This window comes from Taudactylus pleione, unplaced genomic scaffold (assembly GCF_031769625.1).
Source record: "Taudactylus pleione unplaced genomic scaffold, aTauple2 ptg000379l, whole genome shotgun sequence".
NCBI classification, from domain to species: domain Eukaryota; kingdom Metazoa; phylum Chordata; class Amphibia; order Anura; family Myobatrachidae; genus Taudactylus; species Taudactylus pleione.
The window spans coordinates 538,487-564,959 of NW_028284780.1; the positions used below are offsets into that span (position 1 = coordinate 538,487).

General features: G+C 43.4%; 1 protein-coding gene across 8 annotated transcripts in view; it reads left to right on the forward strand.

The window, feature by feature from the left end:
* KAZN (kazrin, periplakin interacting protein) overlaps window positions 1-26,473 on the forward strand; it is a 432,464-nt gene that overhangs the window by 2,822 nt on the left and 403,169 nt on the right. The window contains exon 1 of one of the 8 annotated variants that reach the window (XM_088445401.1): window positions 7,785-7,809. The exons of the other annotated variants lie outside the window; for them this stretch is intronic. The gene's annotated coding sequence lies outside the window, so the exon portion shown is untranslated. Of the gene's footprint in view, window positions 1-7,784; window positions 7,810-26,473 lie in introns of those variants that run through there. 8 annotated transcript variants of the gene reach the window in all.

A 26,473-nucleotide genomic window follows, 5' to 3' on the forward strand; every position in this document is an offset into this window, starting at 1 on the left:
AGGAAACCGGAGCACTGGGAGGAAAACCGCACAAGAACATGGAGAAAGTGTAAACTCCACACAGTTAGGGCCATAGTGGATAACAAACCCACAACCGCATTGCTGTGAGGCAGAAATGCTAACCATTAAACCATCTGTGCTGCCCAAATTTTATGGTGTTAAAGGAATTGTAGCTTAATATGGTGTTAAACCTGAACCAAATGTTTAATATTTTACAGACATTTATTGTCTATGCCAGTGGTTCATAAACTCTGTCCTCAAGGCACCCTATCAGTCCAGCTTTTAAGAATATCCATGGTTAAGCACATATGTTTAAATCAAATTGACTGGGGCACTTAAGGCCCCCATACATCTATGATTGATTGGGGAATTCGCCAACGCCAGATGTCAGGGTCAGCACATCAGTGAAATCAAACATGTTGGATTTCACTGATTTGCCGATCACAATCAACATATTTATTATTTATTAACAGTTTCTTATATAGCGCAACAAATTCCGTCGCGCTTTACAATTTGAATTAACATTATACAGGGTTGTAAAAGACATACATACATAAAAGACATACATAAGGGTAATGAACATGATCTGCAAATCGGGGTGTTTCGGGCCCATTAGGGGAACGACGGATTTCTCAGTAAATGTATGGGACCCTTTATTCAGTGACCTGTGCCCAAGCATGGATATCTTTAAAACCTGCACTGTTTGGGTGCCTTGAGGACCGAGTTGGAAACACACTGTTCCTTGAGTGGTCAGAATAGCACATTAAAAAATCTACTTAAGGCCACCGTTTTACCTTTAAAGTTCATCCCACATTTTATTGTGTAGTACTGAAGTGTTTCATTGTTGTCTTTTTAACCTTCTTTGCATATCGCTTACAGAGCTAGTTATTAGACTTTCTTTGTTCCAATGCAAAGCATGATACCACCCTTTCTATAACCGTTATGCCGAGATAGCAAAACTCATAATATTTCAAATATCAACATTATGACTGATTTTTAAAGGATTTTTCAGCTATTAAATGAAAAAAAAAAAAAAGAAAACCCAACAAAGTAAATGTAGAGGGATGAGCAAACTTAAGAAATCTTAGATGAAGTGGGCCAACACCTTGCATTAGATCAGTGATTCCCAACCACTGTCCTCAAGGCACACTAAGGCCTGTATTCAATTTGAGGCACAAAGTCCAGACTTTTCGCCTGCTGGACTTTTCGCCTCCTTCGCCTGTTTTCCAGGCGGAAAAGTATCGGGCGCGTGCCCGATATTCCCCGTATTCAATTTCAAAGGACGCGAAAACGGGACCCGGCAAAACTTAGAGCAGCGGAAAATTTTTTTGAATTTTTGGGAATACATCCTTGGACCCCTCTAAAGATGTCCAGACATGGGGGATCACTAGGGGTACCCCCATTATTGCATGCTCAAGGGAAGTCTGGTTTTTTAAAAGCTGCGGCAGGTGCATAAATGCGGCTTCGAAGAAGGTGATGCAGAAGAGCATTTAGCAATTTTTTTTGGGGAAAAATAACTATGTCCATCAAATTTGGGATACATGAAAATGGGTGCAAGTATATTTAAGTCCCTAAAATGATTTTTAAAAATGCACCTGCATTCTGGAGTACATTACACTATTGTATTACTATTACAATACATGCACACTACCCGCATTCTGGAACACACCTGCCGCATATATGGGAACATCTCGGGATTACGTTTAGCTATTTTACAAGTGTTTTCCCTAATTTTTTTTTCATAAACCCCAAAATTTAATATTTTTTTTGGGGTGTCCCGATTTCATTTTGTTTTTAAACTTTTTTTACACACTGTTTTTAGGGGGCATTCCCAGGGGTGCAGGCTTTTTTAATTTTTTTTAAGGCTGCACCCCTAAACCCCAATTCTGCACTTTTTTTTTCGCCAGGTAAAGGCTGGCGAAAAATTATCCCCGTTTTTTTTACATTGACTTTTCGCATCGGGGATAATGACAATAGGAGACAATGACGTCATCGCCGATAACGGGTTTTCCCCCAGAATTGAATACGGGCCTAATGCTGGGTACACACGTAAAGATTTTCTGTCCAACCATCCAACTAGTTGATTGGTTGTAATGAAAATCTGGTAAGGTATGAAAGCAAATGACAATCAGCAATTTGCTCCCAAATGCCGGAAAATAGACAAAAACTGTTGTTTGAACAAATTGTTTAGATCAAACATTTAACAAACTTGTCTGAACGACCATTTTCGTCTGTTTTCTGGCATTTAGGAGCAAATTGCTGATCATCATTTATGCCCATACGTTACCAGATTTTCATTCCAACCAATCAAATAGTTCACAGGTTCTCAAACTCGGTCCTCAGGACCCCAAACAGTGCATGTTTTCCAGGTCTCCTCACAGAATCACAAGTGAAATAATTAGCTCCAACGGTGGATCTTTTAAAATGTTAGTGATTAATGAATACACCTGTGCACGTGCTGGGTGACCTGCAAAACATTAACTGTGTGGGGTCCTGAGGACCGAGTTTGAGAACCACTGAACTAGTTGGATGGTCGGACAGAAAATCTTTACATGTGTACCCAGCCTTAGGCTATGCTGAAGGCAGTAGTTCACTGGCAATATGCAATAATTTAAACAGTCTTTGAGCCTTGAGAAAATTAGGGATAACACTGAGGCTATGCTGATAGCAGTAGTTCACCGGCAACTTGCAATAACTTAAACACAATCTTTGAGCCTTTGCTGAGAAAATAGGGAAAACAATACATTGATGCATATACCACAAATTATTACCACAAAAGTTGCCAGCCGGGGTTACACAGGGTTAAGAGTTTACCAGCTAGCGTGCGTATAAGTAATTTAGAGAAATTAGCAATTAAATAAACCCCAGCAGATGAATATGCATTACAATAAAGAAGACCAACAGTTGAATGGTTTACCAGCAAATGTACATATAATGCCTTTGGAGAATTTAGTGATCAAGTGGAGACCAGCAAACATACCAATTACACATAAGAAAAAAACTAGCATTTAGATGAATATCTGCAGATGAGCACACAATGCATTGAAGACCACTAACATATACATATTTATCAGCAACTTAAACAGTTGCACCAGAGCGACAACACAAAGCACATAGGTGCGTAAGCTAATCAAGCCAGAGGGAGAGGGGAGACCTATCCCCCCCCCTAAATAGCTGCACACCTCACACCACACAAATGAACAGCTTAAACAGAATCTCACTGTTACTTGCCCCCTAAGATGGCTCAGAGTTAACACTTCAATAATATAGGGTCTGGCCAGTTTAACTACCTGGGAGCCTCTTCCCATAGCTGCTCGGAGGCAGCTCTACATTACAATGGGGAGTACTGCTAGATGAATCACTTAGGAGGGGAAAGAGAGGGACAGTCATCAGTTCTCACCCAACACTGCGACTATTCAGCCCCCTCACGACATTCAGGGATGCAAAGCACTGCACCGGGCTACGCTAAATTACTGAAGCTTCTCCTTGTCATTTTGGCAGAAAACCTCACTTGGGAGTGAGTAGCAGGGCAGCACTCCAAGAGCTCCACAGATCCTCCTGGGATTTTACAGGCACAGCTCCTAGTCCCAGCGGCGATCCTCCCCAGGTGTCATCCCCTCTGGCAGCGCAGGTCCTCTCCCCAGCGGTGTCCTCTTCAGACAGGCGGGCGTCAGCACTTCCAGGCTGCAGTGTCCTCCCCACAGTCTCTGGGCTTGCAGCGGGGTCCTCCGGGTCTCTAATTAGCAGGGGCTGTCTTCCGTGTTGCCCGCACTGGCCAGCGGTCCTCTCTGCTCCACCCGCGGAGGCTTCCTCCAATCGGGCACTTCCCCTGTAGGTACCAGTAGGGACTCCTCGCAGCGGCAACTCCTTTCCTCTGGTCCTGGCAGCACACTCCTCCAGGGTGGTTCTCTGGTCCGCGGGCACTTTAGGCAGCCCTCAGCTGCAGGGGTCCTACGTATCTCCCAGCAGGTCCCGGCAGCACTGAACTCTGTTGCCAATTAGGTACAGCTCCTCCGTGTTCAGTAGTGGAGGTAAGTCACTGGCAGAGGCATAGGCATTAATCCACAACCACAAGGGGTCCATGCAGCAGGCACTATCTAAACAGCAGGCAGCGACAGCACAGCCCTCATACTTAGTAGTTCTTAGTAGTTCATACTTAGTAGTTCTTCACTGGTCCGTACAGCCAGGAGTTCTTGTGGGGTCTTTGCGCTTGCTATCACAACCGGGATCATCCAACTGCGGCAGCTTCTCAGTCTGCACTGCACCGCAGCCGCTGACCGCCAGCCTCGTCCCTCAGTCTTCCAGCAGGGGTGGTTCACAAGCGCTGTTAGACTCGGATTAATGTATAGAACACTTGATTTCCTTCGTAGTAATTTTCCTACTGTTGTAACAAATCAGAAAACAAACAAGAATTTATCAAACACTGTTTCTTCTCTTCTCTTATGTGTTCGTCTGCATATCCAGACTCACCATTACTTAATAAAAATGCATGCATCAAAAGGTATCTCTGATCTTCTCTATGTATACCAGGTATACCAGGAACCGTTCTTTATGATCGAATTTTAGCCAATTCGAGGGGGGAGTTAGTCCAAAAAAATGGGGGGATCCTCCAGCTCACCAACGCGTTTCGGAATATGTTTTCCTTCCTCAGGGAAAGAACGGTTCAGTATCCCATTCCTATGTCCGGGATATGAGTGGTGAGAGGAATATGTTCTTAGTCCAATTGGAGTAGAGGAGAACAAACCCAGTTTATGGGGGACATTGTATATTGTTTTTATTTTTTGTATATATCAGAATAAATTCTTTTGGATTTTATGAGGGAAGTCCTTTTCTATCTGGATATATTTTTGGTTGTTCTGGACTTTATGTAGGATTTACGGACGACCTACCTACTCAAATAAAAAAAGAAACCTTTATGTGGATGTAGCAGCCGATTAATTGGAGAGTGTCAGACCACTGGGGGAATATATGATACCTGGTATACATAGAGAAGATCAAAGATACCTTTTGATGCATGCATTTTTATTAAGTAATGGTGAGTCTGGATATGCAGACTAACACATAAGAGAAGAGAAGAAAGTGTTTGATAAATTCTTGTTTTCTGATTTGTTACAACAGTAGGAAAATTACTACGAAGGAAATCAAGTGTTCTATACATTAATCCGAGTCTAACAGCACTTGTGAACCACTCCATTTTGTATCTGTCTGTCTAAAAGGTTTGGTGTCCTTGTTGAGTTGGTATTGAGCTGCAGTTAGGGGGCGCAAGTTACTTTACCCTATCTTTTTCTTTAGCTTCCAGCAGGGGTGCTCACTGGGGCGTCCTTGCGCCAGCTCTTTGCAGCCGGGATACTTTCACTGTGGGAGCACTCTGGCCTCCACCACAGCCGCCGACCTCCTTATGACACCCAGATAGTTACTGCTGGGACACCCTGCTCCTCTTCCCCTGCAGGTATTTGAATCACTATACAATCTTACATGACAGCTCCTATTGCCGAGATACTTCCCATCAGGGCTCTCCTCTCCCCTCCAGGGGATTGCTATTTTTTAAACTTCCCCTCTCTTTCCTCCCTGCTTGTCCAACTCCCCTGAGTGGACAGAGAAGCCTCAGCAACAGACCGCCAAAAGGATCTCTGCCTGGACACCCAGGCTACCAATGAGCGAGGCCGGATTTCCCCGTAAAAATGGGTTACTGACCAAGGGACATTTTATTCCCCCCCCCCCAGTTTGCACATGCTCAGTGGGGTTCAGGGAGAGCAAGGTCAGTAACAGTTCACTATACTTGCCTATGGGGCCAATAGTGCTGTATGGTTTTATAAAAAAAAAAAAAAAAACTTGACGGGCTGCAGGACACCTAAGTATGGGGGTACCACACCTATATTTTTTTGGGTAATATGCTACTGTATGAAATTGTACACCTCCAAAATACAACAAACCTGTTTAAAAGTTACCATAAAAAACTAATGCATTAATTACATGAATAATTACAATATACATATGAAGAGAGAATGCGCCTAGCCAGTCAACTGACAGTTGAAGACCAACAAACTTGAACACCCTGTGTACTTGGCCCCCACACATAATGCTCAGTCCTTTTTGTGATACTTCAGGGTTTGCTTGACTTTTGGTTAAGCCTACAAATTAGTTGCTTGCACTGTGTGCAGTCCAGACACACATTTAAGCTCCAATATGAATCCGTATTTGATGTGTGCCTGCTGTTTGTCATAGCACAATGCAGCCATGGTGTAGGTATAGTAAAAAGACAGACCTCCACTGCACCCTGCTAAAAGTGAGCAGCTAAATATTTGTTTAACCCTCACAATTGCTCTCTCCTACTATGTGTAGGTGACCCTTTAAATTCACACTATTTCTCTACTAACTTCTGAAAAGAGTTTAGCAAGTTAATATGTCAACATCATCCTGTTCTCTACTACCAAATATATGTAACAAATTGCTGATGAACAGTTAAGAGAATTCATCTTAAAGTTTGTTACACTCCAACCCTTAAAGGGCCTATCCACTAGCAGATAAATTGAACGATATAAACGATGACCGATGCGCACTCCCGCTGCAGATAAATTTTATCTTTCGTCTCTCCAACATGTTGGTCAATTATCACAGATCGCTGCCAGGTATTAGAAACATCTGTCAGTTTATATGCGGTAAACGACGAACGATATTAACAGCCGCTACAAAGCAGTGGAGAGAAAGAAATCGACTCCCTGAATGATGTCATGCAATATCGTTCATCGTTCGTCTTTTGCAAAAATCTGTCATGTACATGACAGATATCTTTCAGCACAGCCACCGTAATTTTCAATAGATATCTTTTTTGTCTTTCATCGTTAAGAAAAACATCTGCTAATGGATAGGCCCCTTTACTGTGATGAATAGGTGTAGGAGATATAACCGTACTAACACTAGGTATGTATCAATGTAGCTTTCCATCTAGGTTAGTTGTAGGGTTATTTTATATTTTTTCTCTTGTGAAACTTAAATGCCTTTTGGCTATTAAAGGATGGCAACATTCCTACTAGATATTTTGGTCAATAACATTTATGACTGCCATTCTGGATGTTTACAAACTAGAATATCTGGTGAGATGGAAGGGTTGTGTCATTGTAAGATAGATATATATATATATATATATATACTTTTTTACTGATGTTTATGCATTTGTTTTTGGATTAAACTTATCACTAAAATGTTAACGAGGTTTCTATGTTGTACTCTTCCAGACCACATGTAAAATGTACAAAAACAAATTATGCTTGTAATTTAATACACACTGAGGAGTTGTTGTCCACATAAAAAGCTTGAACCAGTTAACCCATGATTTATTTTCTCCAAAACTAGTCAAAATTGTTTTTTTTTTTTATGTTCTAAGGTTTAGAACATATTTTAAAAAATATATTTAAATATTTTATTGAAAAAAATATTCCAATGGGGTGTCTCACAACCACCGTGTCCATAGGCCCCCATGGGCAATAGTCCCACTTCCTGCCATGTCCCCATTTTATAGTAGCTCACCATTAGCATTACCCCTCTCCTCCACTAGTGGTGACAGACCCGTTTGTGTAACCCCCTCCAACCCCAATGTAAAATATCCCCATTTTTGCACACACCCTCTACTGTTCATTCTCGTTTATCCAAAAAGTCACAATAGAATTAATGCACATAGTGCAAGAACATTTACCACCAACTTGCATATAACACTACATCAGCCCCTTTGTGGGTTTTTTTTTTTTCTTTTCAGGTCTGTCCGCTCTTTTTCATTTCCTTTTTCTAGGAGGTTTCTGGGGTACCTTCTAGGTGAGTATGCTCTCAGCTTATACATGTACTGTTATTATGCAGTACATTAATTTGTAATTATATGACCGAGTGGGTGCTACTATTAGGTAGCAACAATTATTTTGGGGTGAGCGTTTGGGCATGGGGCCCCCGAAGTTGCTCTGGCTGGGCCTTTTTTCAGGGCATCACCACTTAATTCACATAGATATTTTTTTATCACCTTTCTATTTGTTTGTCTATTATTTATGTAATTTTAACTCCTTACCATTAACACTTATTGATTTATCTTTACACAACTATACTTTACACTTCACTTTCACCGTTTTTCCATTTTTCGTGTGATGCCCTGGGGATAGTCCTTGGCTGGATTCTTTTGGGGTTCCCTGCGTCTCGGACGTGAACCCCATAATGTTAGGGATGCTGGTATAGAGGAGCCTTGACGTTGGCCCAGTGCTTATTCATACATTTGCAAATGTATGTAAACCAATACCTCTGAATTTCTATTATCATGTAGGATTCAAGTATTTTTGTTGATTTTGCTGGAGGGAAAATCCCTTTTTTTTTTCTGTAGCAAAGTGCATAAATAACAATGTCATTTTTGCAAGGGGCGTGGCTTGGCTCAGCATAGTGACAGCGTTTTGCTGTAGCTCCCGCAAAATCTCCGAATTACATCCTAATCCCTTGGTGGTCTAGTGCTGGTATACTCCCTGCTGCTGTGGGAATTCCTCCTGTAGTCTCCGGTGCTTTGTACGGGCGTCTCTGGAGCCTTGCTGCACCTGTCTCCATGGTGGAGTGTGATTAGGCCTGTGGCGGTGCTGTCCTCCTGGCCGTGGGCTCTACCGTCCTGTGTGGGCTGTCTGATTGTAGCTGGATCTTTCTTCCTCCTGCCGCTGCACACCGTCCGAAGTCCTTCACCCTGTAGCCGCTGGTGTTGGGGGTGATTGGTGCCTGCTGCTGCTCTTCCGTTGGGTCCCTGGTCTGGTGTGTCACTCTGGTGCCGCCATCTTCTGTGGATCCAGGAGTCCCTTGTGACTGTGTTCCTCCATTACAGCTTTCCTGCGCTGTCACCTCCCAGCCGCAGCTGTCCATCCACAGTGATAACTATAGTTGGTGACCATTGGATTATAGTATAATAGCCCAGCTAAGTGTACCTGCTGGGCTATTTCCATAGGGTGGGAATTAGTGTTGGAAGTCACTGGCACACAGTGATCATCTCTGCCATATTACTGATTCCCACAGTGTCTTTTCAATTTAATATTGGGTGTGGAGTGCCCTTATAAATATTCGTGTCAACATGGGGAAAACTGGCAATGCCGCTGGAGCTGCTGCCAGGCTAGAGAAATATGCTATAACCTCTCGGGCACCTCAATCATCTAATCAGGTTGCGACTTCTCTGGAAGTCCGCCGGGTGAGGGGGGGGGGGGGGTGTGTGCCGCCGGTGCCCAATCACTGTGGCCAGCAGTGATCGCGACACAAAGGAGGGGGAGCCGCAAATGTAGAGGGACCAGCAGGTCCGTCTGAGATGGGCGGCTGCTGGAAGTTGACTTCCAGCAAGCCGCCCACTGGGCGTTTCTGACAGGTCATATGAGATACGACCATGTCAGTGAAAGCCCTGTCTGGTATGGTCGTATCTGATGGGTTAATTGTCTGTTTCTCACTAGGGGACACTTGAGTCTCATTACAGTGGGGTATAGATGTGTGCTAACCGGGAGTTGGCACTTTAAGAATTTAGAAGTTAGACTAGCTCCTCCCATCTATACCCCCCTCCAAGCCTCAGTATTAGTTATGTGCCCAAGGGAGTTGGTCATACGTTGTGCTGCTCCTCTGTTCATAGTTTAGATTAATGTAGAAAATGAAGATGCTGTTTCAAGCATTGAGGATAGACAGCTGACTTCCCCTGCCTGTTTGCCACAATGGAGCTGCCTACCACAGCTACTTGCGGCTCGCGCTGGGGTCCTCAGCTACAGACCACTGTCTCCAGGGTTGACCAGGACGCGCTGCATGCGGCGCACGTTGTGGTCTCCCTTTAACCCCCCCGCCATCGGCAGCCACGGTAGGTCGTGAGTATAATCCTGGCTCCTTGATTAGCAGGGTTGCCAGGCACAGAAAGGGCGGTGTTTGCAGGGCGCATGCGGAGCCTATCACTGTGATCTGCTCCTTGCTCTCAGCTGTCCCAGCGCTTCCATAGCACAGCCGGAGGACGTTGCATGCCGGCTGCTGGGCTCCACAGTATAAGAAGGTGGTCCTGTATGCCGCTGGGTGCAGTGCTTCCCTTAGTCAGTCCCAACAGCCGAAGGATGTGCCGCTGCTGCTGGATTGCTCATCGGTCTTAGCATAAGGAAGTCCCACATGCCGCTGGGTGCAGTGCGGACCTCCCTTAGTCCCGACAGCCGAAGGATGTGCCGCCGCTGCTGGACTGCTCATCAGTCTTAGCAAGAAGTGTGCAAAGCAGTCTTCCATTACTCAGCATGAGTATTCCTGGCTCCCCGTCTAGCGGGGTGGCCAGGTTAAAATTTACAGCAGCTGCGTTGAGCGTGTTATCAGCGCGGAGAAGGCTGCTCAGTTTAACAACGCCACCCTCACATGTTTGAGTGGACGTGCCAATAGCAGCTAGCAGCGACTAGTAAAGCAGTCTAGGCGCGCAGTGTTTGGGTGCCATAGTAGAGGCGGAGCCTGCTCTGGGGTCCTGCACTGCTTCTAGCGACCATTAGCGCTTCCCTCGGGGCTGTGTGCTGCCATTACCTGTCTGCTACATATTGTAAGCCTGAGCCTGTATCCGGAGAGAGGCTTTACTGCTGAAATGCTGCTACACCCAAGGTGTGTGTCTGATGGCTGCTCTGAATATTCTTATTGCCTATCCAAAGACTGTAAGTACATAGTGGAGTGTAGGCTGGTAAGGAGAGCTATTTAAAGCAACAGGTTGCTTATTTATATGCCCCGCGTTTTTTCAAGCACTGCTAGGAGCGCTGTTTGAAAAGTGTGGATCTCTCCTGCCTCTCTGTATGTCGGTTTCATATTTTGACCTGGTTTCACTACACTTTACTGTTGTGTGTGAAGGTCTGTATGTATCATGATTTAAAGGTTAAGACATCTCTAATGTTCCCTGTAATACAGTCTGAATTTACTCCAAATGTCACGGACGTCAATCCACCGTCTTGTACGGCGCAGGTTCCATCGTGCTCCAGTATTGGGGTCCCCGGGCTCTGCCCCCGACATCTCCAATGGTGTGAGGAGTAGCATTGCTGCTCCACAGCACGATGGTTCGATTCATAAGGTAATTTATGTCCCACTGCTGACTGGAGGCTTCTCGGAAACAAAGTGGGGTCTCCAGGTCAGTGATTCTAAAGTATACAGACGCGTGTTTTAACATTCACATCTGGGGATGCCACGTAAACGAGATTATGCGGTTCACTGGGTAGTGAGCATTCAGTGTTGCGGGACAGTCATAGGTTCTTATCCTATGACTGCTACAGTATGTTTACAGATGACCTCTCAATAGGCAGGCAACTAATGAGCTGTCAGATGCTCTGTCAGGGGGGATCTTACAAGAGCAGGTCTCTTAGAGACGGTTGCCCATAGTCCTCCAATCGGAGAAGGAAGATATATATGCTCTAAATAGAATAACATCCTAAGCCATTTACGAGGTAGCAGCTGTGATTCTTCACCCTCCATTAGTGGGCTGCTGGGTTTATAAGGTTATTGTAGCTTAGAGAGACATATCTCTATTTAACCCAGCTGAGGATCTCCCTTTGGCAGAAAGGCAGTAATGATTGAGATTGCCGCCTCGCCGCTCGGTCGTGGGTTCGTTACCCTCCGCAGCTCTCGCCATGTTGAGTTTGTCTGTTCTCCCTTTGGCTTGTGTGGTTTTCCTCCGGGTGCCCCGGATTTCTCCCACTCTCCAAAGCCAGATTGGGGGGTCAGCTGTTTCTCTCGGCGAGGCTTCTATAGAGGTATTTAATCCCTCTTTTAGATATTTAGCTCAAGCTAGTACAGCCCGCTCAGGCTGAGGCAGATTTCCCTCAGCTGCTCCAGCTATCCATAGACCTTATTCAGGAATGTCTTTTCGGTCCTTTTGGGTCCTAAGAAAAATAAAAGGCTGTTCCACAAGAGGATCCTCCTCTTTTCATTGCTCTACAGTGCTTTGACCATGACTATTAGTCCTCCACCAACCCACTGCCGCATCGTTTCCCTCTTTTCCGGGGGACCCCTTGGTGGGACCTCATTTTCTTCTCTTCAGGGCCGTATTGGTACACTATTGTCTGAAGGTACAAGCTTCAGATCCAATCACCTCCTTGGGTTTTAACCAGAGGTTTGCCAGTTTTCAAAGACAAGTCGTCTGATTTCATATCAGGACTCACAAGCTTACTTGCAGTCCAAATCCGTACCTAACTAAGGATCCTGGGGTATTTGCCAGGATAATGGCAGTCAGGATGGCTCTACTTCGAACTCAGGCCCTGATTCCGAGCCGGACGCGACAATCGGGCTTGCGACGAGACCCTTGTGGAGCGCTTTCTGCTCTATCAGAGCCGAAAGCACTCCCACTGACATCACTTGTGATGTCAGTGGGGCCGGCCCCAGATGGTAGGCGTTCCCATGGGAACTTCTCCGTCTTGCCAGCCACGCCCCCGGTACGCCCACCAAAGGCGGCGTGCTGTTACTCACCTTCAACAGCATGCCCCCTTTTGTAGCGAAACGCATAGCGATGATGGCTTGCCCGTCGCTATCCGGGTCTTGCGCATGCGCACGACAGAGCCGGGTCCGCTTGTGAGCGCTCCTCTTTCGAGCTAATGTCCCTAATCTATATGATCTTCTCCTGAAAGCTCTTTCTAGGATCCCGTTGTTACAAGAAATATTGCCAACCCACAGGTTCCTAATATAATATGGATAGAGTTGCACAGGTACCAACTGCAACCTACATAGTTTTCCCGCTAAGCTGTTTTAGCGGGGCACCGCACCCTGCCCGATTTCTGAAGTGCAGAACGCGCCCTGCCCTCCAGCGTGGCGATCTGATGAGACAGCTTGCGGGTTCTGCCTCCACCCGCGGGTCGCTGTGTCCCGCGGGTGGTCAATACGGCGGCGCAGCAGTCACAGCCAGTGAATGGATGCCGGGCGCATGTGCCCGGCATCCATTCACAGTGACCGCAGCGTTTGGGGGCTGCCCGGCATGTCTGTTAGTGCCGAGCACGCCCCAGGAGTGATGAAAAGGGGACGCGTCATACAGACACGTCCCCTTTTCGGGCGCTCGCAAAAGTGCCCTAACTCTAGGTCCGGCGCCCTGCCTCCTGCCGGACCTAGAGTGAACACTACTACACAGAGGTTTCCATGTCTGGAAATTATTTTGAACACATGGCCCAGAAGGGCATCCTTCCTCCGGAAGAGGTATCCTCCATTCAACAGTTCGTACGGTTAGCCATCCATCATGACAAGGATCGGTGCGACTGTGTATCCGACTCCTCGAGATGGTTGCAACTTTTCAGGTCATTCCACATGGCCGGTTCCACGTCAGACTTTCATTTGGGCCTCCTCTCTCACTTTTCGGGATCGCAATTTTTCCTTTGTCAACAAATAAAGTTGGCCCCCAGTACTCAGGTTGTCTCTTTTTTTGTGGTGGTTGACTACCTCCCACCGGCTGGAAGTCGTCGGAGTGAGGAATTTGATTCTTTAACCCAGAAGGATGGGATGCAGGGACACTAGAAGACACTTTCAGGGCCGCTGGACTCCTCTGGAAGCAGTATTACGGTTTCACATGTTTCGGTGTTCATCAGGTTACACCAAGTGGTAAGAGTATGGTCAGTCAACACCACGGCAGTGGCGTAAATAGCCTCACACAGCAAAGCCAAGAGATGGGTGGCCATGAAGCAGGCAAGCTGTTTTCTGCTCTGGACATGGTAATATCAGCAAGATTCTTCCCAGGAGGGGAGCATTGCGAGGCTGTCTACCTCAGTCATCAGAATGTCCTTCCAGGAGCAAGGGTGCTCAATCCCCAAGGTTTACAACAGTTAATTTAGCGGTGGGATCTTCTGCTAGTCGACATCATGCCACAGCCATCAGATTTCTTTTTTGCCTAGATTTTTACATCCACATTGGACCCGAGGGGCGTGGTATGCCAACCTACGCCTTATACTGATAGAAGATCCATGGATTTCAGGCGGCTTTCTTTGACAGTGTGGCGGCTGAAAGGGCTATCTTGAGATAAAAGGGTATTCCAGCTGTGGTGATTCTACCCTGCCCCGACATAGTAAGGAAGTTACTTCAAAGTACTTCCACTGCATTGGGAAGCTGTATGTCATTTGGTGTGAACGCCGGGGCCTGCATCTTTCATAGTTCAGAGTAGCTAGACTACTCATTTTTCTGTGGGCAGGTATTCTCTGTGTTCCTTCGGCTGGGATCTTTGAGATCTGGATGTTCACACTTTCCTCCAGGGGGGGTTATCAGGGTACACCTGCCATTTATTTCTCCCACGACTCCATGGACTTTGGATGAGTTCTATTTTCTTATAAACTTCTCTGGTAGATCAGTTACAGATTGTAGATTTAAAATTCTTCTTATGGCAGGTGGTTATATTCTCAGTCCTGAGCAGTGGGTCTGATCTTGGGGTCCTCTTCCGAGGCTCTCCCTTCTTGGTTTTCCATGTGGACAGGGTTGATTTTCATTAGCACATTTTTTTTTCCTTCCTACGGAGGTGTCTGCTTTCTACAATGTTTCTGGAAGATCCTCTAAATTCTTGGTTGTTGTCACAGCCATACAGATCTATGTGGATAGGACGACATCTGTCATGTAGTCGGATTTTCTTTGTCAGGTCTGATTTTTGCTCGTCTTGGTGGATCGGCCATGCAGCAACTTATTGCAGGCTGCATTCGTCTGACCATTCAGACAGGCCTATGCAGCCTCCCTCTCAGGAGCCTCTAGGTCTCTTACAGAGCATTCCACACGCTCTGTGGGTTCTTCCTAGGCGGATGCCTGTAGAGTTTTACCATGGCTCAGTTTTTCTTGGGCGGCCTCTTGGTAGGGCCGACATACCTGGTCAAACTTTTTCGTTTTGATACTTTCGTGGCCTTTGCCTTGCAGTATGACTGTGTGGCGCTGCAGGGTTCTCAGCGCTCTCCCGCCCGGGATGGGAGCTCTGGGACGTCCCCACTGTAATTAGACTCCAGTGTCCCCTAGTGGATGATTGAGAAAACAGGATTCTGGTACTTATCGTTAAATCCCTTTCTCCGATTCCACAAGGGACACTGGATGCCCACCCGGCGCTGTTCTTGCCTGCCAGGTCTGATTGTCAGTATTCTGTTTTAACTGACTGTTTTCTTCATCTATCTTTTGCAAGCAGCGTGTGTTTTTGTTTATTTCTGTACTTGTTTCTCCTCCTTCTTTGCAGTTATCTATTTCCAGCTCTCCACAGGCACAGTTTTCTAAGACTGAGGCTTGGAGGGGGGTATAGAAGCGGAGGAGCTAGTCTAACTTCTACATTCTTAAAGTGCCAGCTCCAAGTTAGCACACATATATACCCCACTGTAATGAGACTCAAGTGTCCCCTGTGGAATCGGAGAAAGGGATTTATCGGTAAGTACAAAAATCCTGTTTTGTTTTTTGTTTTCTTGTTTGCTCACATGAGTTTATATGCTCTAACATTTTGTATTCTATTATGTATTTTATATTTGATCTAATATGCCGGCCTATATTTTACTTTTTATTTGATTATATTCTCGTCACTGGTTTTGATATGTTTTATAAATAATTGATTGTTCCACCAGGGGACCAGTTAGTTATGTCTCCAAGGGAGTTTTCAGCTGGATATAGCTATAGGGTCTAATTTCCTATACCCTCATTACTCTGTGCTCTATATAGGCTTTAATCAGGGATTATTTGCTTGTTGAGTTAGTTTAGAGTGGGGGTTGTTTAGGGCATGGGGACTAGATATACCTCCTGGTTTTGATGGCTATACAGGGTGGGTTAGTGTTGGGTTAGTTAGTTTTTTTTTCTTTGTCATCAGTGTACATGTACATATGCAGTTTTCTCTCTCTCATTTTTCACTGCTTCTCACGGTATAATATGTTATCTACCGCCGAGTTGGCAGCTTGGGCCTGCATTAAGCCGTCCCACTGATTTTATTTATTTTTTGTTTCCTGCTTGTTTTATTTTATCCGGTTTCTGCCACCTCTTATGAGACCCTATGACTGAACACACTGGGGAATTCCACATACTTTGCTGGAATGTTCGTGGTCTAAATGAGAGTTAAACGTTCTCTTGTTATGTCCCAAATTAAGAAGTATTGTGCTGAAATCATGTGTCTCTCAGAAACCCATCTATGTGGTAGCAAAGTTTTGGCCCTTAAAAAAACCCTTGATAGGGCATATGTATTATTCCACATTCTCACATAATATAAGGGGGCGGGGGGGGGGGGGGGGGTTTGGTCTTAATCAGAAAATCATTGCAATTCCTTCTAGAATCCAGTCTAGTTGATACTCATGGCAGGTTTATTTTTCTCTGCGCCACTGTTAATCATTTCCTCCTCCTTATACTGACTGTATATATTCCTCCTCCATATAATAATGAAATTCTTAGTCAGGCTGCTCTATTTGTTGCCCAATCCATGAGTACCCCCGTGATGTCTGGGTGACTTTAATAATGTCATGGATTGTTATTTGGATCGGTGGAAGGAGGGTGTTGCTTCTTCTCTGTCCTCTCCTTCCCCCACTCAGTTTGCCAATCTAATTGATGAACTGGGTTGGATTGACATTTGGCAACATCAGAATCAATCTGCCACTCAATACTCATGTAATTTTACTTCTTTCCATACATTATCTCGTATAGACCTAACATTGATCTCCCCTAATATGCCATCTATGTTGTCCGAGGTGGCTTATTTGTCCAGGGGTATCTCCGACCATTCTCCTGTGTTACTTACTTTGAGCATCTCTCAGGATAGAGGGGTTCGTTTCTGGAAATTGGACCCATTTTGGGTATTCATTATGGGGGCTGGTTCTGACTTGTTGCAGCATGGGAAGGTTTTAAATTAGATAACCTCTCCCACCCAAATCCTACCACTAGACATAATGCCCTTAAGGCCTCTATGCGAGGTTCGTTCATTGAAAGTTCCTGAAATCAAGATGTATAATAGGAGGGTGGAGACCCGCCTTCAGCTCATGTGCTCACAACTCAAGACCCAGTATATCGTATCTCAATCTCCCCTTGATCGTGAGTTGATGTTGAACGCTCAAGAGGAATGGTCGGACTGTCTCCTTGAAAAACTTAAATGTAGACTGCTCTTTTCTAGACATAACCAATATTTTCAGACTGAAGTCGGTGGCAGTTATTTGGCTTTTTTGGCGAGAGAAGATTCTCGTACTAATATTATACAGTGTATTCTCAATCCTCTGGGTCAGCCATGTTATTTGGGGGCTGGTATTGCTGAGGTGTTTTGTGAATATTATTTTTCTCTGTATGTTTCCAGAGTTTCTTATTCAGCCGATCAGATTCAGGATTATTTGGACCGGATTGTCCTGCCGAAGTTTTCTCACAAAGCTATTAAATGTCTTGATGCTCCATTTACGCTAGAAGAGATTGAGGCAGCTCTTTCTTCTCTCCCCGCTTCCAGGGTCCCTGGTTGTGATGGGATTCCTGTGGAGGTGTACAGAAAATTTTAAGGATTTCTTTATTCCACACTTATTGAATCTGTTTAATTCTTTATTTGATTGGGGTTCTCTTCCTCACTCTGTGCCTGAGGCTATTATTGTTGTATTAGCCAAACCTGGGAAGGATCCCACCCTCCCTGAGTCTTACTGTCCCATTTCACTATTAGTCGCCGATGCCAAAATACTTGCTACACGTTTGAATCCAGTAATCGTGTCACTCATTCACCCTAACCAGACTGGTGTTATGCCGGGAAAGTCTACGGTCCAGAATCTTAGTAGATTATTTTATCATTTGCAAAAAAGTGATGTACTCGGGAGGAGGCAGTAGTGATGTCCTTGGATGTCGCCAAGGCCTTTGACTCTGCGGAATGGAGCTACCTATGGGTCCAATTTGCCATTGGGCCTCATTTTATTCACTGTATTCAGCTCCTGTGTTTTCTCTGGCAGCTCGAGTGTCTGTTAATGGGTATACATTGGCTCATTTTTCTTCTAGCGAGGGGAATCGTCATGGCTGTCAGCTATCCCCTGCCCTTTTTGCCATGGCTATTGAGCCGATGGCCTGTTTATTACGTGCAGATCCGGACATCCGAGGTATTAGAACTGGTGTGGTTGAGGATGTTGTGGCCCTATATGTTGACTATTTGCTCTTTGTTTTTAGAAGATTCAGGGAGTTCATCAGAGTCGATTACTTATTAATAGGGAAAATATTGGAATTCTCCCAATTTCAGGCTGTATTCCTGATGGAGAGCAGCTACCCTGCCCCTTGTAGTGGGCCATAAGATTTAAATACTTGGGTGTTTGGATTACACCCCTTGCCTCGGACTATCTATCGCAAAATATTATATAATAGCTAATTTTGAAGCAAAGGTCCATGTTTGGAAAAATTACCCGTTAGTCTTGGGACATATTAATTTGCAAAAGTATATACCGGCGCTAGATAGAGTTGCTGTTTATAATTAAAACACAGATGGGTGTGCAATATAAATCACATTTATTTCATAATAGTGCTATAGAGCATATGTATTTATTTAACATGTCTATTCAGCCCAAGTATTTATATATTTTGCAACATTCTCCAGTTTGTCGCCAAAAGGGTGTTTTCTGTTAATGATGGTATTCTTTCATCCTTTATTTGGGGTAAGGGATCGAATAGAGCACAGGTTCTCGAACTCTGTCTTCAGGACCCCAAGCAGTGCATGTTTTACAGGTCTCACAGATTCACAAGTGAAATAATTGGCTTCACCTGTGGATCTTTTAAAATGTGTCAGTGAGTAATGATTGCACCTGCTGGGTGACCTGGAAAACGTGACCTGTGTGGGGTCCCGAGGACTGAGTTTGAGAACCACTGGGCTAGAGTATCTATTAAAACTCTTTATAGAACTAAAGTTTCTGGAGGAATGGGCCTTTCTAACCTTCGATTCTCTTATATAGCTGCTCAGTTAGTTAATCTGTCAGATTGGGTGACTGGCTCCGCTGGTCTAACATAGTTGGGCTTTCTGGCAGAACAGGTTGGATCCTCCCTTACTCAATTATTATTTTTACTCTCTGGCGTGTTGACCTCTGTTTTGCCCCCTTTACTTCGTCAGGCCCTGTTGGTTTTAGCAATATGTTCACACCCTTTTTGATTGGTCTGATTTGGATGCAGATTCCCCTCTATGGTTTGACAGTTCATATCCCGAACTACTTAAGCTATCGTCAAATAACATATGGCTCTTAAAAGGTGTCACGACTCTGGGTCAATTGTACGGTGAAGGGAATTTTTAAATAATTTCAACAGCTGCAAAGTGAATTTAGTATTCCGAATACAGCCTTTTTTAGATAATTGCAATTACGACATTATATACAAACACCGTTTGATTGTACTTATTCCTTCTGGGAAGACGATTGGAAGGATATTTTAACCACGAATCCCTCTGGCCAGCTTTACAGGGGTATTCAATATGGGTGCGATAACATAGTTTTTGCATTAATATCGCAATTATGATGTCATTCTCGCAGGTTTTACTTTTACACCCTATTCAATATCAAAGACTTATCGCAGTTTTGACAAGTCTTTGATAAAAATCGGTGATAACTTTTCACCACTGAATAGGTGTCGAAAAAAAGTGCAGAATTGGGGTTTAGGGGAGCAGGCTTAAAAAAAAATAGCCTGCACCCCTGAGAATGACATTTTAAAAATAACTGTCAAAAAAAGTAAAAAAAAAAAAAAATAGGGACACCCCAAAAAATGAACTTTAAAAATTGGGGTTGAAAAAAAAAAATGGGGAAAAATTGTTAAACAATAGGGAAATAGGTTCAGGGCTATTCTGCAAGGATGCGGCAGGTGTTTTGAAGAATAGAATTATAGCGGCAGGTGCACAAATGCAGAATTTTTAAAAACTTTAGGGACATCAAAATATGCTAGTACCCATTTTCATGTACCCCAAATTTGATGGGACCACTTAAAAAAAAAAATGAAAAAAATAACCTAAGTGCTCTTCTGCAACACTTCTTCAATGTCGGGGAAAAAAACACCTGCTGCGGCTATTTAAATCCCTGACTTTCAATTAAAGGCTAAAACGGGGGTACCCATAGTGATCCCCCATGTTTTTACAACTTTAGGGGGGGTCTTACAATTATTTTAAGGAAAAATTCGTAACTTTACGCAAATCCAACTTCGGAGTTTCCCGTTTTCGTTAATTCTATATTGAATACAGGGATAAGCGGGAGCGCGCACCAGACTTAACGCAGAAAAAAACTCCAATATGAAATGTTAACTTCAACAGTGAAGTTAACGTTTCATATTGAATACCCCTCTAAAGCTGGCCACACACTAGACCAACTTTCATCCAACCAACCAACTAGTTGATTGGTTGGAATGAAAACCTGGTAAGGGATGAAAGCAAATGACAATCAGCAATTTGCTCCTAAATGCCAGAAAACAGATGTAAATGGTCGGTCAGACAAGTTTGTTAAATGTATGATCAAAACAATTTGTTCAAACAACTGTTTTTAGTCCATTTTCTGGCGTTTGGGAGCAAATTGCTGATTGTCATTTGCTTTCATCCCTTACCAGGTTTTCATTCCAACCAATCAACTAGTTGGATGGTTGGATGTAAGTTGGTCTAGTGTGTGGCCAGCTTTAGTCTTAAAATCTGTCTATTTTGGCCTTGACCTATAACACACTCATTAGTACTGTATCGTTATACTATGTGTCTCTCCACACTGGCCAATGTAATTGTAGCACGAACGTGGTTTACGGCTGATCCCCCTGATCTGTTTAAATGGAGAATCTTGGTGAATATGTTTTTCATGTTTAATCATATGTTTTAAAGGGGCCTATCCATTAGGACAGAAATTGGATAGGCTCTGAACGATAAAAATGTGCACTCCCGCCAAATTGGGTCTTTTGTCTCGCCAACATGTTGGTCAATTATCGTTTATCGCTGACAGATATGTCACGGTAAACTACAAACGGCAAATGATTTTTTAATGAAAATTAATAGAAACCTAAAAAAAAATCCACTCCCAGAATGTCATGTAATATTGTTCATTGTTTGCAAAAATCTGTCATGTACATGAGATTTCTGTCACAGCAGCCCCAGGAATTTTCAAAAGCTAAATCTTTTGTCTTTCAGAAAGTTCTGCTAATGGATTGGCCCCTTAAGTCTTCTAACAATATGTTTAAATTTCATAATAAATGGGATAGATGGTGTCATTCAAGATTGGGAAGAGCTATTGGTGCTACCATGGCTATATAACTATTTTTGCTACGGGTGGGATGGGTCTGTGCTAGAGTTGCTGCCACATTTATTTATTTTGTATTTTGTTTACTATAGCAGTGTACTTAAATTTTCCATTACTGCTGCTTAGAATAATCTGTTTTATATGGTGGTTTTTTTTTTATATAATTTGCTTGCTGACTATACTGTCTGACAAATAGATGTACTTTATTCTGTTTTGGATATTGTAATGGTGTATTAGGAGATTGTATTTGTACGTCTTTTTTTCCTCCTATGCTGTGTCATGTGTGTAACTGATGACTTTTGTATTGTTTAAATTTGAAAAATTCTAACAAAAATACTTGGTTTAAAAAAAAAAAAAGGAAAAACCAATATGTAATTTTGCAGGCACTGGTTTACTGCACTATGGAAACTGAGTATCTAGTGAAATGTGCCCAAAAAGAGGGTGATTAACACAAAGTATGGTCCTTAATGTTGTCTTTTCTGTCTTTTCTGTGATTTCTGAGGAGGCTGATGCCAACAATGCAGCATTGGTATTTTAACATAAGTGAAAGAGCCAGTTGCAGCAGAAACCACATTAAAGATGAAATATGTCTGTATATAAAAGGGAAGCTCCGATTATTCTGTTCATCTGTCTTTCTGTTTCTCAGGTCTGTTTACAGTTGAGGTGCATTGGTTTCTGTTGGAACTATTTTCTTCTCTTGTCCTTTCATTAAGATAATCAGCCATGCTTATGGAACGAATAGCACTGCATCTGACACCTGCAATAACAATTTGAACTGGGGAATTATGCATGTATACATCTTTGACTTGAGAGGTGGCTCTTAGGTATTTTTTTCCCCAGATCTATATTTAAAGGGTTTGAACTTCACAAAATATGTGAAGAAATGAGTACCTAGTTTATTGTCATGAGACTTTCTAATATAATTGCAGACATCATCCCAGGCCAGTAATTGCTGTTGCATTTGCATGTGTTATAAATTGTTAGAGACTGCTGCCGAACATCGACAAGTCAGGAGTTGCAAAATCCATTGAATATAATTTTGTCTTTCTTGCCATTGTGTAGGACTGGGAGGGAAACCAAATGCCTGGCTGGCAGCTTAAGAATGGATGCTATTTTCCCTGTTGAATAGAATTAATGATTTCTATGACTCATAGAACATGTTGCTGTCTTGAGATAAACATGAAAACAATGCAGAATAATTGCATTTTACTCATTCCGTTCTTGGTTGGAAATTGTTTGCAGGTCGTCTGCTTCTGCTCTGGAAATTATTGTGTATTTGATAGAAAACTGCATAAGTGTCTGGACTGTTGTCGGATTTCTGGTCACATCCACGGAGGGATGCAAGAAGAAATCCTTAGTCTGGCTTAGCAGCGCATATGAATTGAATAGCTGATTCCTGGCGTTATTCACTTTGCGTTGAATAGAATTGTGCCCTATGTATTAAAGCAACATTAAAAAAGTTATCTTTTTTTTTTTTTATGAACCTGTGTAACTGGCAGAGGGGCAAGTAGGAGAGGGATGATCTTCCATTTCTGCTCAGAAGGGTGTTTAAAGCCTCTCTGCTCATTACTTCATGTGCCTAGTGACTGTGGTTGCATGACACCCAGCAAATGTATACATTTCTAATGGCATGTAGAAACTATACAAGGCAAGCTAGTAAATACTTTTATCAATCTTGTGAGTGATGTATTTCCTCTCATTGAATTGTGCACTGTTTCACTTGTTTTCTTCAATGTAATCTCTCCTATAGAACCCATTTGATTAGAATTTAGTTGTGATCTTCCTTTTTATCGTTGTTTAATCAACTGGTGCATTCAATGTGTTGCAGGTTTGTTAACATGCATCTGTCCACAGGGCCGTAGCTAGGGTGGTGCGACCAGTGCCATGGCACAGGGCACGGCAGGGGGTGCTGTTTGGGCCTGTCAATTTTCCTGTTTATTATCATTCTCACTTGTAGATTCCAGCATCTCCTGGCCTCCCATATCTCTGGCCCTTCCCCATGAGGCCATGGCCCTTTTTCAGGTGCACTATCTTATGTCCCCATTTAAAAAAATGGGGGAGCGGGGGGCGCCAATGCTCACACTGACACAGGGCACCAAAAAGTCTAGTTACAGCTCTCTGTCCATATCTTCTACATAATCCTTTCCATAAATAACCTACTGCAAGAATTCTCTGTGAAAATGTTATGTAATGTGAATGTCAAGTTGTAAAATATGAGGAATCTGAAAAATGTCATTGCTATGCGAGTATTTACTAAATTGCTCAGGGAGGGTTGATAGCAACTGGATGACTAGTTAACTGAGATATTATTGGCAAAGGCGTGTGTTGCTCATTATGGATCTTCCTGTATGAAAAAATGTTGCCAAGAAGGGGTCTGCCTGGAAATATATTGTTTTGTGACATATGGCCTTTGTGTCTATTTTCATGAATATAAATGAAGTATATGGACTGCTCCGTAAGGTTCTGACATGATGTACAGGAAGATCCCACAATACATCATAGTCTTTACTGTTTCTTGTTTAATAAGCATCCAGTGTTTCAGAGCTGATAGTAAGCTCAGTCAGAGGTTCGAGATCAAGAGGTTTGCGAAGTCTTGTGTAAAGCTATGATGCTCAATTTTAATTTTACCTTGGCCCCTGAGTTAATGGGGCCCAGGTAAAATTAGGTTCCTTAAGATACTGACCCACAAGGATGCTATTTATTGTAATGCTAAAAACTAACACTTTAAGGAGCGAGTTTACCTATAATAGATGTGTATATAGTACATCCTAACCCATATAACAGACTGTTTGGGCACAAAAGTGGCAAATAAGTATTGGGACTGGGGCAGCTAGAGTTGTGGAATCCAATAGAATGAACAGCACTAACAAAATAGAGAATTACCAAAGCAGGTTTGAAAAATAGTGTTTTTTTTTTATTTTGCCTATTTAAGAGAATTCATCAAAATAGAATTTGTTTTAAAGCTGTGCATATTTACCACAATTAAAAAAATAAAAAAGGTAAATTAAAAGTGATTCTGGGATGGAAATACGAGAAGCAAAGTTTATCCTAGAGGTCTAACTAGGCAGAAATGTAGAAAATGTCAGATGGGAGATTCATGAAAAAGTACATTAACTACCCTGCGTGCCAAACCTACACCATCCTTGTCATTCCCATATGTACTAGTTCTGGTATTTATGTATTGGTTGTTCAAGTGACTGGCTAGCCCTGTGCCGTATTGTGGCAGCTTCTGAAAAGAGGCTTTGAACGAATACTGACTTCAAAAGTCTTTCAGATATATTTTACATTTATCAATGAAAATATTTCTTTATTATTTAATAATTAACAATACAAATTTTTGTATAAATTTGCTGATCTTTCTAGTGTGACCGACTGTGCTGTCAGAGATGTCCAGATAGCTATTCTATCATTAAGGAATATCATTTCAGTATATGAGGGAGTAATTTACATGCGGACATAAAAAAAAAAAAACGCCCCATTTTCACTCTTCTCACACTAAACTCTTTACAACATATAGGGTGGTATTCAATTGTTTAAACGCACCCGATCTCCCGCCTAAAGTTACGGGAGATCGTGGGGAGCTATTCAATTGATGCTAATTATCGCGCTGATTATGCCCATAGAGGTCTGGTTTAGCCGTGTAAAACGGCTACACCATCCAAAGTTCTGGGTGCTATCGCAAATAGTGTAGTTTGGGCGCCCATATGGGTCAGTTTTCGCACATTCCAGCTCGCCACCCCGGGGGGTGCGAGCTGAAATGCCGGCACCGGCAGCTAATTGCGCCCGACCACTTTGGACCCCCTCTGGCTGGCTCCCGTCAGCACATGCTGCCAAAGAGTGTCTGACAGCAGTCACTGATGGACCGTGGCTGACTATGGAAGTCCCGCTCCCTCGCTAACATAATGCCACAATTCACGGGTGTATGGGTAGGGGGTGGAGCCTAATGCTGTGAATTGCTCGCCCCTAGCAGAAGCCTGATGGCACGGCTCACAACAGGTTTTGTGTGACAGTGTGTGCACTGCTCACCAGGTTACAATCCCGACACCTCCAGCCCAAATCTAACCTTGCGCCTCCCCCCCCCCCCCCCCCCCCAGTGCTAAAACCAAACCCTCCGCCAAACTCTAACCCCAGTACTTACTGTCAGGATACTTGCGCCGGCATTCTGAACGCCGGAATCCCCGCTGTCAGGATTCTGACCGCATCCTCCTCGTGTGTGTGTGTGTGTGTGTGTCTGTCTCCCTCTCCCGTATTTGCCCATAGCAGTGTACTAGATGATGTCCACTATGCTGCCGGGAGTATGTTCCCAGCAGTGTTGCGGACATGATGTAGTATGCTGCAACCTTGCTGGCCAGTGGAGAGTCCGGAGGTAAGATAAGGGGCATAGTAGTCGCTGTGGCAATTTTTCTTGATAGGACACTCACAATTTAGTTGGGCCCCCCCAAGCCTTAACCTGGCCCTGATTTTGCCTTATTTTAATTTAAATTTTTTGATTGTACATGTGATGTATTGCTACAGGTAAGGTAGCTTTACATGTGCTATTTTCTGTTTGAAAAATTACAATATGTACTCCACTGATCAGCACCAGCCAGGTAGTTTGTCCAGAAAACTGTCAGGGAAATGTGGGTGTAAACTGATGATGGCTGTAAAACTTTAATAAGAATTGTATCTAGCAATATGGTATGTTGTCCAACTTCTAAACCTAGCAATCGCCCTCTATTATTTTATGTTTGCTTTCACTCTGTTACTGTTTGTTTTGAAGGAAATTAAAATCCACAAATATCCTTATTTCTTATTTATTAAATTGGAAGCTGGCATAATGGCTGTACTATGGAAATGAATTTACTTAATAACCACACTGTACCTGGTTACAGTTCTTTAGTGGACCACATAGACAGATTAAATTAGGTCTGTCCCGGATATAGGAGAACTCTTATTGAACCCACTAAACAGACCTGCGTGTGGTATTATATATTATATAGATTTTCGAAAATCTGTTATCCATTTATTAGCTAAGCACATTCAGTAATGTAAAACTGCGTTCATGTGTGTAGACGCATTCTGTCTATGCTAATGGTTTTTTCTCCCCTAGCAGGGTCGGTGCTACCATTAGGCAGCTACCTAGGGCACCAGCACCTGGGGGGCACCACTAAGGTTGTCTACCACAAAAATGAAAGATGTCTCTTAAGATAGATCCTTCTTCTACATGAAGCTGGCAATGGCAGCAGATTTTATTAGCCAAAGGCGTCGCTATCTTCATACTTCTCCCCTGTTCTGGGCCACGACAGCACTTACATGTTGTGTGCTAAGGAACAGCCAGCACAGCCCCC